Raw genomic sequence first — 8,809 nt, 5'->3', positions numbered from 1 at the left:
CCATTTACAGTTCCAAATTAAAATCTTTCACATTGGAGGCATTGCATTACATTTTATCACATAATTTTTTTATGTTTGAAGACCAATTTTTCCTACAGAAAACAGGAGCTTCAATGGGGGCAAAATCTTCCCCATCTGCAGCTAATCTTTATGTTTTTTGGTGGGAACTCCAATACATTTTCTGTGAGGAAAATCCCTTTTTTTCAGACATTGTGTGGTACGGCCGCTTTGTGGATGACGTGATCATCATATGGTCATCCACACAGGACCGTGCACACAAGTTTATTGATTATGTCAACAACAATTTTCACAATTTGTTTTTCACTTTTTCCTGGCATGAAACAAAGGTTCCGTTTTTGGATATCTTTCTTTCTGCGGAAAATAATACTGTGCATACATGCACATACAGAAAACCCAGTGCCGGCAATACTTTGCTGCGGGCAGAATCATGCCATCCTCAACATACCATAAAATCTGTTCCCGTAGGTGAATTTACTAGAGCAAAACGTAACTGTTCTTCTACCCATTCATTCAACTTGGAATCCACTTTGGTTACTTCAAGGTTAAAGGATAGAGGTTATCCATGGTGGACTATAGATCGGGCTCGATCTATAGTCAGTGGTAAAGAAAGGAATTCCTTGCTGGTACCCAAAACGCAACGTGTGAATGCACCTGTGAGTGCATCCAAAGCTTGCTTTGTTACCACTTATAGCAACGAATACCATCAAATTCTAAAAATCATAAAAAAATATCTTCCCATTTTAGACCAGGATCCAACTTTGGCTAAAATTCTTAAAAATGGATGCAATTTTTCTTCTAGGAAGGCACCCACACTGGGTGGCATGCTATCTCCTAGCATGTTACCCAGTGTGCGTCCACGAGCCGACAATTGGCTCAAAGTAAAAGGTTTTTTTCCTTGTGGCAACTCAAGATGTGTTGTTTGCAGATATGCCGATAAGTGTAAATTCACACCTGGACTTTCTGCTCAACACAGTTTGCCCATAAAATCCTTTATAAACTGCCAAACTACTTTTGTGGTATATAGGATTTGTTGCAAAATCTGCAAACTTTCCTATATAGGAAGCACCAAACGTCCGCTTAAAATCAGGATTCAGGAGCACATTAGAGGCATTCTAAATCCCCATCATGTCAATCTATCCAGTGTTTCAAAACACTTTTGTGACGAACACAACCGTGACACATCCCACTTTTTATTTCATGGTATAGAATTGGTTCACAAGCAGAAACGAGGTGGTGATAGGGTTAAAACCCTTCGCAACAGAGAAATCTTTTGGATATACAATTTACGCAGTTACCAGCCGTATGGTCTAAATTTTAGATCTGATATTATTCTGCATTACGATTAATCCTACACCTCTTCTCTGCAATATTATACCAATTCTATATATTACCTTTAAATATGCATTATTTTATTATGTTAGCATATAGAACTTTGTAATATGCAACATAAATTGTACTTGTGCATTTGTGCATTTTTGTAACATTTTCTTGTTAAGCTTGTTTGATGTTTTCACAACGTTCGAGCTATTGAGGGTTAATGGACTTTTGTTCCGTTGGCCAGTCAAGCTGCACCTGTGAAACACCATATAAAAAGGTGGTTAATCTCCACCCAACTATCTGTTTGACAAAGGGTCACGTGACCCGAAACGCGTCACATCCTATCCGGAGTGCCGGTATGTGTACTATCCTGTTACCTGTGTATACCTCATGAATAAATCTGAAGACCGTGCGCTGGCTCCTGCTTTCTTTCACTATATAATAGTGCAGCCCAGGAGGCCCCACCCCTTCCTTATAAAGGCCCCGCCCCTATCATGATGCCATTCCAGGAGCTACGGACCTAATGGTGGTGAGTGATCTTCCTCCTAAACTGCTCCATATAACTGCGGCCTCTTCCCCTGCACAGTGCACTGGCTGTATAACCGGCTGTGCAGGGGAAGACAAGGAAGAGCGGCCACAGTCTAGTCCAGCAGCCAAAACATTAGGGCACAGGGTTGGTCCTGGAGGTGGACTGCTAAAGGGAACGGCGTTACAGCTGTGAAAAAAGTGCAGGGACGCTGTTCCTATGAGTTCCTGCAGGATTCGAGCTCTGGCTTTCTTTCTGTGACACCCGTTATGTCCATTGAAAGCAACGGGCACTTTGTTTGCCTGTGTCCTACAGAAGGTGCCGGTCACTGACAGAATGCAATGGGATGCCTGCTAGGGTTGCCACCTTTCTTGCAAAAAAAAATACCGGCCATGCTAATTTGCATAATTATTTTATGTATGCGTGACATCACAGGAAGTGATAGAAGAGATACAATTCATATGCAGGGGATTGAAATGGCACAGGGACCCTGCCTGTTTGGCAGCTCGGGCCATGGCCGCCAGGGCTGGTGCAAGAATTTTTGTCACCTTAGGCAAAACCTCATTTTGCCTCCCCTTTGTCTCTGGCCCTTTGCCCCTGCCCTTTGGTCTCACCCTTGTTTGCACTGCCCCCCTTTTTAACCTCTTAAGGATGCAGGGCGTATGGATACGCCATGCATCCCGAGTCCTTAAGGACGCAGGGCGTATCCATACGCCCGTGGGAATTCCGGTCCCCACCGCTAGCCGGTTGGGGACCGGAGCCGGATGCCTGCTGAAATCGTTCAGCAGGCATCCCGGCATATCGCCCAGGGGGGTCATTATGCCCCCCCATGTCGGCGATCGCCGCAGATCGCTGGACAATTCAGTCCAGCGATCTGCGGCGATTCCGGGTCAATCGGGTCTCCAGTGACCCGGAATTACTGGCTGTTCGGGGCCGTCTCTGATGGCCCCGAACAGCCAGAGCCTGCAGGGGTGAGGCGGCACCGGTGCCACCTCACGATCGCCCTGATTCGTCGACCGGATTACCGGCCGACCAATCAGGGCGCCTGCTGCGGGTGTCACTCCCGCACCCGCTCCGCCCCTCTTCCGGAGGGCGTGAGCGGGTGCGGGAAGATGACCCCGGGTGCTGGGGACCCCGATCCCCAGCGTCCATGTTGGGATCGGGGCCCCAGGAGCGACGGCGGCGGCGGCGAGGGACAGTCCTGCGTTGGAGCAGCAGCAGGAGGTGAGTTACAGCCTCCTGCTGTTGCTTAGCAACAGCTCCCAGCATGCAAAAAGGGCATGCTGGGAGCTGTAGTTATGCAACAGCAGGAGGCAGACCACCACAACTCCCAGCATTTCCTTATGGGCATGCTGGGACTTATGCTTTTGCAACAGCTGGAGGCACATTTTTTCTATGGAAAAGTGTACCTTCAGCTGTTGTATAACTACAACTCTCAGCTTGCACAAACAGCTAAAGTGCATGCTGGGAGTTGTAGTGGTGCATCTGCTGGTTGCATAACTACAACTCCCAGCATGCCCGTTGGCTGTCGGTGACTGCTGAGAGTTGTAGTTTTGCAACAGCTGAAGGCACACTGGTTGTGAAACTTAGAGTTTTTTTTTTTACCTAACTCAGTGTTTCAAGACCGGTGTGCCTCAAGCTGTTGCAATCTACAACTCCCAGCAGTCACCTTACACCATGCACCGTACATGCTGGGAGTTGTAGTTTTGCAACAGCTGGAGGCACACTGGTTTTGAAACACTGAGTAAGGTCACAAACTCCGTGATACATAACCAGTGTGCCTACAGCTGTTGCAAAAAAAATGTACAGTCTGTCAGCGCATGCTGGGAGTTGTACTTTTGCAACAGCTGGATGTCCCCCCCAATGTGAATGTACAGGGTACACTCACATGGGCGGAGGCTTACAGTAAGTATCGGACTGCAAGTTTGAGCTGCAGCAAATTTTCTGCAACAGCTCAAACTGCCAGCGAGAAACTACTGTGAACCCCCGCCCGTGCGACTGTACCCTAAAAACACTACACTACACTAACAAAAAATAAAATAAAAAGTAAAAAACACTACATATACACATACCCCTACACAGCCCCCCTCCCCTCCCCAATAAAAATGAAAAACGTCTGGTACGCCACGGTTTCCAAAACGGAGCCTCCAGCTGTTGCAAAACAACAACTCCCAGTATTGTCGGACAGCCGTTGACTGTCCAGGCATGCTGGGAGTTTTGCAACAGCTGGAGGCACCCTGTTTGGGAATCACTGGCGTAGAATACCCCTATGTCCACCCCTATGCAATCCCTAAATTAGGCCTCAAATGCGCATGGCGCTCTCACTTTGGAGCCCTGTCGTATTTCAAGGCAACAGTTAAGGGTCACATATGGGGTATCGCCGTACTCAGGAGAAATTGGGCTTCAAATTTTGGGGGGTATTTTCTGCTTTTACCCTTTTTAAAAATGTTAAGTTTTTGGGGAAAGAAGCATTTTAGGTAAAAATTTTTTTTATTTTTTTTACATATGCAATAGTCGTGAAACGCCTGTTGGGTATTAAGGTTCAATTAACCCCTTGTTACATTCCCCGAGGGCTGTAGTTTCCAAAATGGTATGCCATGTGGTTTTTTTTTGCGGTCCTGGCACCATAGGGGCTTCCTAAATGCGGCATGCCCCCAGAGCAAAATTTGCTTTCAAAAAGCCAAATGTGACTCCTTCTCTTCTGAGACCTGTAGTGCACCAACAGAGCACTTTTCACCCCCATATGGGGTGTTTTCTGAATCGGGAGAAATTGGGCTTCAAATTTTGGGGGGTATTTTCTGCTTTAACCCTTTGTATAAATGTAAATTTTTTGGGAAACCAAGCATTTTAGGTAAATTTTTAAATTTTTTTTTTACATATGCAAAAGTCGTGAAACACCTGTAGGGTATTAAGGTTCACTTTACCCCTTGTTACGTTCCCCGAGGGGTCTAGTTTCCAAAATGGTATGCCATGTGTTTTTTTTTTGCTGTCCTGGCACCATAGGGGCTTCCTAAATGCGGCATGCCCCCAGAGCAAAATTTCCTTCAAAAAAGCCAAATGTGACTCCTTCTCTTCTGAGACCTGTAGTGCGCCAGCAGAGCACTTTTCACCCCCATATGGGGTGTTTTCTGAATCGGGAGAAATTGGGCTTCAAATTTTGGGGGGTATTTTCTGCTATTACCCTTTTAAAAAATGTAAAACTTTAGGGAAAGCAAGCATTTTAGGTAAAATTTTTTTTTCTTTTTTTACATATGCAAAAGTCGTGAATCACCTGTGGGGTATTAAGGTTCACATTACCCCTTGTTACGTTCCCCCAGGGGTCTAGTTTCCAAAATGGTATGCCATGTGTTTTTTTTTGCTGTTCTGGCACCATAGGGGCTTCCTAAAGGTGACATGCCCCCCAAAAACCATTTGACGCTCCTTCCCTTCTGAGCCCTCTACTGCGCCCGCCGAACACTTTACATAGACATATGAGGTATGTGCTTACTCGAGAGAAATTGGGTTTCAAATACAAGTAAAAATTTTCTCCTTTTTTTCCCTTGCAAAAATTCAAAAATTGGGTCTACAAGAACATGCGAGTGTAAAAAATGAAGATTGTGAATTTTCTCCTTCACTTTGCTGCTATTCCTGTGAAACCCGTAAAGGGTAAAAACACTTACTGAATGTCATTTTGAATACTTTCGGGGGTGCAGTTTTTATAATGGGGTCATTTATGGGGTATTTCTAATATGAAGACCCTTCAAATCCACTTCAAACCTGAACTGGTCCCTGAAAAAAAGCGAGTTTCAAAATTTTGTGAAAAATTGGAAAATTGCTGCGGAACTTTGAAGCCCTCTGGTGTCTTCCAAAAGTAAAAACTCATCAATTTTATGATGCAAATATAAAGTAGACATATTGTATATGTGAATAAAAGAAAAAAATTTTTGGAATATCCATTTTCCTTACAAGCAGAGAGCTTCAAAGTTAGAAAAATGCTAAATTTTCAAATTTTTCATCAAATTTTGGGATTTTTCACCAAGAAAGGATGCAAGTTACCAAAAAATTTTACCACTAAGTTAAAGTAGAATATGTCACGAAAAAACAATCTCGGAATCAGAATGATAACTAAAAGCATTCCAGAGTTATTAATGTTTAAAGTGACAGTGGTCAGATTTGCAAAAAATGGCCGAGTCCTTAAGGTGAAAAAGGGCTCAGTCCTTAAGGGGTTAATGACTGTTAGACTATGTTCATACGTTAGGTTTTCCATGCAGATTTGCACAGGAATATACCGTACGGAAATTCCGCTGCAGCAGAGTCCCATTAATTTCAATGGGGTTCTGGCGCACTGTGCACACAGCAGAATTTCCGCACAGGAAATATCTGGCACAGAAATTCAAATTCTGCCATCCGCAGAAAGAATAGATGTCTGTGCTTTCTCTGTATTCTGCTCAGAGATACATTGCCGTCTATGATAAAGCAAATTTCTGAGCAATCTTACCGCCAGCATGTTCTGACACCGCTCCACTATCTTCAGAATATCCGCACATACATTTTCTGTGTGGACATTCAAGCTTTACAATGAAAATTGAGTAGGTGGACACTGTAAAAGTATGTCCTGATGTGATTGGATGTATATTTACACCCTGTACATGATGCAAACAATGGACCGGTGCTCACATCGTGTATGACAGGTCCTGGCAGCCAGGGACCTGCCAGTAGTGGCAATCATCAACGATCGCTCTAATGTTTGTCATTAACCCCTCAGATGCCTTGATCAAAGCAGGTTATGGCAACGCGGGCATTATATTCAAGGATGGAATCACCTGTGGCGATCTGGTGATCATTAAAATGGTGGCTGGAGGTCTTCTCACCTGCCTCCTCCGCTCTCCTAGGGTCCCGTTCATCAGAAAAAGGCTCATGCATGGAAATTGCTGGGTGTCCTATGGTTGCCTTGGCAACTGTATCACCCAGCATCAGTTGCCTCTCTCCGCATTATGCAGATTGTGCAGGAGAGCAGCTTTGGACACTTAAAAAAAAAAACTCATATCATCCATGTTTTGCTAACACTATTTTTCACACACAAATAAAATAAATGAGTCAAACAAGTTACAGAATGGTTTAAAAAGGGGAACTTTATTTATTATATATAAAAATGTTTGTGTAGGGGATTTTTTGTAACCTCCATCACTCACAAAGAGTGTACAGTAACTAATACTCAGGACAGGAAAAACCTCCAGAGGGGAGGAAACCTGTAGGGAATCCATGGCTACTGTATTGCCCTTCCTCTGGGCATACTAAAGGAGGTTACCTCTAGAATTTGGCCAAATGTGTCTGTGTATGTGCGTGATTCGAGGGGCTGTGCCTTCATCCAAATTCTTCTGGAATAGGTCTGGAAATCTACGTCTTCATCCAACGTCTTGCTGTAGGTCCGGAAATGCTACTCCACATCCTGGAAATAGTGCATCTAAGATAGGAAAACAAAAGATAGATTATCTACATGTTTATTATAGAAAAGCACATTGAACTGCACTAAAGACCTTTTGGACACAACAATGTGACACTTACCAGTCACAGTAGTGTATGTGACTTTGCATTCTCGGCCCCTACAGTGTCCAGCATCAGCCCCTCACTGATGAAGAATGAGCAGGAGCAGTGTTATATCTGCTCAGTGCTGCTCTCTGGTGGACAATGGTTATGACATCACATGTGTGACACGCTGTTACCTCCTGAGAGTTCTATTTCAGTAGTGCTGCTCTCTGATTGGCTGAAAAACAAACAAGCTTTCTAATATATTCTGTATGACTGTTACCTAAGGGATTTTGGGCAATTTTTTATTAAAATGGCGCTACTCCCTGTGGGTGCGTTATACTTGTTTCTCCTGACCAGACACTCAGTATTTGTAATATAATTTGGGGCCCCTAACAGCCTGGGCCCATAGGTTTCTTACACAGATCAGTGCGGCTCTGGCAGGCTCAATGAGCAGCGCTGGCTGCCGGGACGTCTGGCGAGTGACATCCCTGACGTTGTGGTCTGGAGCAAAGAATGTCACTCGTCAGACAGCCCGGCAGCCACTGATTTAGCCAGTTCAAGATCAGACACCATGGTCCTAGATTGACATATATCACCACTGATCCCCTGTGGTTGTCCATCTGTTGCAAAACTACAACTCCCAGCATGGGCATGCTTGAAATTGTAGCTTTGCAACAGCAGCACAGACGTCTGTCGAAGGGGGGAACCACACAAAATAAAGCAATGTGGGCTTTGAAAAACACCGCACATAAATCATGTTTAATCCCAGCCTAAGCCTAGGAGCAGATGCAATTCTTGTTTGATGGTTTTTTTTTTTGCCAAAAAAAAAAACAACAAAAACTACCCCCCTCATTTCTTTTTTCTGCCATCTTTTGTGTAATTTTTGTAAAAACCACTGGGGGGGGGGGGGGGGACTGGGGGGGGGGGGCAGTTTATTAAAACCTGTGAAGATAAAAAGTGGACCAGTTGCCCATAGCAACCATTCAGATCGTTTCTTTCATTTTTAAAAAGTCCTCTGAAACATGAAAGAAGTGATCTGATTGGTTGCTATGGGCAACTGGTCAACTTTATCTCTGGACAGGTTTTCATACATCTCCCCCAATGTGTATTATTATTATTATTATTATTATTATTATTATTTCCCCCCTGGCTTTTCCTAGATTCTTTCATCATGTGACTCAAGAAGAAAAACACCAAAACTTCATAAAAAAACATGCTCTCGACATCCCACAGATTTGATAGTCTAAAAAAGCCATAAAAGGATGAAGAAAACCCCATTAGTGTCTGGCATTTCATATTACCCTATTGATTCCAACATAACATGTGCCCGCAGCGAGCATGGTGTTTTTTTCTGACAAACACGCCAAGTGTAATTCCAGACTAAATTAATGTTTTCACAATAAGTTGGAACAGGCTGCAGGCTGTGCTATATATTTG

General features: G+C 44.0%; 1 long non-coding RNA gene across 1 annotated transcript; it reads right to left on the bottom strand.

Moving 5' to 3' along the window:
- Window positions 1-6,957: 6,957 nt before the first annotated feature.
- LOC130308622 (uncharacterized) lies at window positions 6,958-7,617 on the bottom strand. Its single transcript, XR_008857576.1, has 2 exons — window positions 7,409-7,617; window positions 6,958-7,336 (listed from the first exon to the last, which is right to left on the bottom strand). It is a non-coding gene; the product is annotated as an uncharacterized LOC130308622 (long non-coding RNA).
- Between the last annotated feature and the right edge of the window lie 1,192 nt (window positions 7,618-8,809).

This window comes from Hyla sarda, chromosome 1 (genome assembly GCF_029499605.1).
Source record: "Hyla sarda isolate aHylSar1 chromosome 1, aHylSar1.hap1, whole genome shotgun sequence".
NCBI classification, from domain to species: Eukaryota; Metazoa; Chordata; class Amphibia; order Anura; family Hylidae; genus Hyla; species Hyla sarda.
This window is presented reverse-complemented; position numbering and strand designations above follow the sequence as displayed.